At 26.3% G+C, this 4503-nt stretch overlaps 1 protein-coding gene across 20 annotated transcripts in view; it reads right to left on the bottom strand.

The window, feature by feature from the left end:
- The window catches only part of LOC108750649 (cytoplasmic dynein 1 intermediate chain-like), a 24045-nt gene that overhangs the window by 6639 nt on the left and 12903 nt on the right, over window positions 1–4503 (bottom strand). The window lies entirely within an intron of this gene.

Below are 4503 nucleotides of genomic sequence, written 5' to 3'. Positions count from 1 at the left end.
TATATAAGGTGCTACCTAATTATTGACATAATGTTTTTATGCAGGTAGAGCATATAAAATTGAAGTCCTGTACCATTTTACAATTCTCGCAATAATTAATGAGAAATTAATTACTAAAAATCGCCGAATAAACTAGAGAGCTTCTCAGGAAGAAAGTAGAAAACGTGGTCATATTAATGGAGCTTCAGTGAGGATATACGTGATCAGTTTTCTCCAATCTCTTCCATAGTTATGGAGCTTTAATAACCGTATCCTAGAGGAGGAATAGTTTGTCATTCTCCAAAAGGCTCTCTAATGAACCCAGCGTACCGTCAAATCTAAGCGCGTGGCGAGATAGCCGTCCAATAGTCATAGTTACTAGGCGCGGGAATTATTTACTACAAGCAGCAAAAGCTACACAGCGATGCTTTGTGCTAGATTGCTCTAAGCTATGATTATCCCCCGTCTTGCTTATCAAAATGATGAAATCTTTTAACAGGATAAGAAAATTATACGTAAAATTAAGGTACTTAATAGTACAATAATAAAATCAATTATAATAAAAACTAAAAATTAATAAAATAAGAAGACTATAATGAGTCAGTTAGATGTTAGTTCTATAAATTAATAAATTATTACTAAAAAAATTAACTATTACTAAACATATAATAACATTTTCGTTCTATTGAATCATTTTCGATGTTTAACAAATTTAAATGTCAATAATTATTAAAACCGATATATAGCAGGGTTAGTTGCAAAGATTATAAATCTTCATATAATTACGATAAAATAATGAGAATTGCTTTAAAACATTGCATATACTTCTGGCTCATATAATAATTAAATAAATCCTTAATATATTTTGTAAATAAGAAAAAATTTTGTTGATTAAAAAGAAGTAAAGTGGCTCAATAGACCCATGAGGCATGTTGAGCAATCCCGAAGGTAAGTTGCCTTCAAGGCAACTAAGATTTAATAAGATTACACATATTACATCGATGCAGTAATTTTATCATAAAGTAGCGTTACACAGTGTCTAACATCAGTTATAACTTCGGCGTAAATCGAGCCAGTAAACGTAGTACAACAGCTAGACGATTATATCTTATTGCACTTAGATTTGGTAGGCCGAGTATATTCGGTAATTTTTAATGTTTTCAACTGTAGCAAGTTTGTACCAACTTGAGTCAGATTAATGATGTCTACTTTTAGTAGAGAGAGATTGGTAGAGCATGTAACACCAATAGCAAAGCAATCTATTTTAGGTCGGTGCAAATCAGCAATAATACAAAACTCTAATAGTAATTTCTCGTTAACTAATTAAAAAATTGCAAAATAGTACAAGACTTTTAACTCACAAGTTTAGTCCGTTCCATCTGCACATAAGTATTGTACTAATAATTAAGAAACACTCTAGATATGTGTGTATATGTATGTATGTATGTATGTATGTATGTATGTGTGTGTGTGTGTGTGTGTGTGTGTGTGTGTGTGTGTGTGTGTGTATTTTTAAATAAGCATTATTAATTCGTAAGTTCCAATTTACAATTAGATGTAGTACGCCTTAAACCATAGAAAATTAACTAATTACAGTCGAATGTGAGGAAAATAATCGACAATAATTAGTCAATTTCTTACTAATTTCTTTACTAAACCCATTGTAGATCGAGACTAATGATATATGTGTACAAAAGCCAAAAATTACTTGAGTCTTATGTTTCAAAATTCACTCTAAAGAGTTCATTAAAAAATTTCCTTTTTTTTTTAAATATGTAAAAAAAGTTTTAATATCTTCGCTTAAATGATGAATAAAAGATTTCATTTCGTTCTTATTTTTCATATACATATAACGTTTGATTTAAATGAAAACACTCAGTTATTTTTATAAATAATAAAAATATAAAAAATTTTTCAAATAATTTACGTTATTTAAGATCTATAACGACTTAAATAAAAGTTTATTTTTTTAATAAACACTCTTTATTGGAAATATTTTATCTTTCCACTCATACCCAGAAGTAATACAAGTAAAGGTATCTCACGAATCATTATCGAAAATTAGATTTTATTGCACCTGTTATATATTGAACTTATAATAAAATATCTTACAAAACTATAATAAAATAAATATAAAGTATAAAAAACCAATTCGCTCTATTAATATCCAGAAGAATATAATTTAATAATAGGCTAAAATATAAATAATTTTATTGTATTGAGCAGTAATTTCACTTATACATTTTTATGAATCAATATCATATTGATTTGGATATTAATTGCATGTAACAAAATCACAGATAAAAAAGGAAGAATTAAAAATTTTTTATTACTTTTTATTCGAAATCATAGATAAAAGAAAGAATTACAAATTTTTTATTATTCATCACCATAGAATTGATTTCCATGATTATTATATTACGTTATAGACCATAATTGATCATTTGATTTTATATCTAATATTTGACTGCGTCAACATTTACGGCTATTTTTTTATCATTTGATTGTTCAATTAATAGTTAGATTTATTATAAGCATATACATATAATTCTTTGATAATAGAGGCTGAAATTGTGAATAAAACTGTGAGTCAAAACTTGTTTCGCTTATAATATGTAAGTATTATAATTTTTTACTGTATTACTCGTATACTGTAAACTGTATTATAATACATCATATACGTTCGGCCTATTATTAAATTATAATATATTTTTATAGGAAAAAATAGATATTTTATTAAAAGATAAAACTATTATTTTAAAAAATATTGTAAAAATAAAAAATTAGAATTAGTTTAAACGATATAGAGCTTTTCAAGCAAAATAACTTTTATTTTAAAAAATGTTTTATAACTCTATTATTTAAAAGAAATATACACTTAAATCAAACGCACTGTATATTAATTCAGACACTCATTCTTTTTTTCGCGTTAATTGATATGGAATATGATGAGGTAGGATATTTCTCGGAAAATAAATCTGACGCGAAAACTCATTATCAGTAAATTTCAGAAAAAAGTTTTCAAAATGAAGACAAGTAAGGGATCATGAAATTGAAATAACGATTTAATACAACATACTGACATCTCCGACTGTTAAAATAAAAATCGCACGTTTTTTTAAGTTTTTTCGATTAAGACACGAGATATTTGTAGTAGTTACTTTTTAAACGTTGACTAGTGAAAATAAATCTACATTCATAAGACAGGAAAAAAAAAGTGCGTACACATTTTGAGAATGCTGTACGGCTATGCTGCGATATATTCAGACACATATAGAGAACAGACAAAATATTGTAATGTGATCAAAGTGTGAAATCGCTCATATTGTAAACAACAATATAATGTAAACAACAATATAAATAGTGGTCAATAATCGAGCCAAATCAAGTTTTTTTTTAATTAAATTATTATTTTATAATTATATTAATAATATAAGATCAACAAATCAAAACAATACATATACGTTTCGAGATCACCAATCCTTCTTTAGCTAATCATAAAATAAATAATAATAAATTCGCATTCTTAATAATAAAAATCTATTCCATTTAACAAGGATAAAAATTTTTATTAATAGCAAAAATACTGAGCCAACCTTTTATTAATAAAATGAGTTATATATTTCCATTTTTATGAGTTATATATTAAGGTGTTTCACATTATTTTGTCCATCTCCTACATACTGTGATTAAAAAGTATCGGGATCAATAAAATGCAAATTATGAATTTATTCATCCAATTTCATCCCTTTCAAAATAATTCTCTCTCATTGCAATACATTTATGCTAACGTTTTTTTCAATGTTCAAAGCACCTTTTTTGGTATATCGATTTTAGATATAGCCTTCAATGCGTGGCGAATTTCTTATCGTTTATCGTCTTATCTTTTTTATCGTGTCTATCGATTCAAAACGGTGTCTGCGAAGCAGTAATTTCAGCCGAGAGAATAGGAAAAAATCACATGGTATCGTATCAGACAAATATTCTAAATTATATTCGTTGAATTTTTGGCTATAAAATCACGAACAAGACAAGAAAAATTCTTGGAGAGAGCTCCTTTTGCCTATAAATTGATTGTCTGTGTATTATTACCTACAATTCAATTGCTTACATGCACTTTTGCGCACAAACATAAAATGAACAAAGGTAAATACGTTTGCATACACGTTACACTGAAAAAAATTCATGTAATTTTTACATGGAAATTACATGTTTATAACCAGAAAATTATTTAAATATGATTGGAATTTTACAATTTCTAGTAATTTTCCAATCATAAACATATAATTTCCATGTAAAATTACAATTTTTTTCAATTTAATATTATTGCTTATAGATCGATTACCTATACAAGTATTGCTTGTACTTAAATTATATAAAAAAATAGTTTGTGTTTTTAAAGCTGAGAATTTGTGTTATTAGAGTTGAGAATTTATGTTTTTAAAACAAAGAATTTGTGTGTTAAAACAGAATTTGTGTTTTAAAACAGAGAATTTATACTTTTAAAGCAAAAAATAGTGCTAA

This window comes from Trachymyrmex septentrionalis, unplaced genomic scaffold (assembly GCF_001594115.1).
Source record: "Trachymyrmex septentrionalis isolate Tsep2-gDNA-1 unplaced genomic scaffold, Tsep1.0 scaffold37, whole genome shotgun sequence".
NCBI lineage: Eukaryota > Metazoa > Arthropoda > Insecta > Hymenoptera > Formicidae > Trachymyrmex > Trachymyrmex septentrionalis.
The sequence above is the reverse complement of the archived record's forward strand: the minus strand, read 5'-3'. Positions and strand labels throughout refer to the sequence as shown.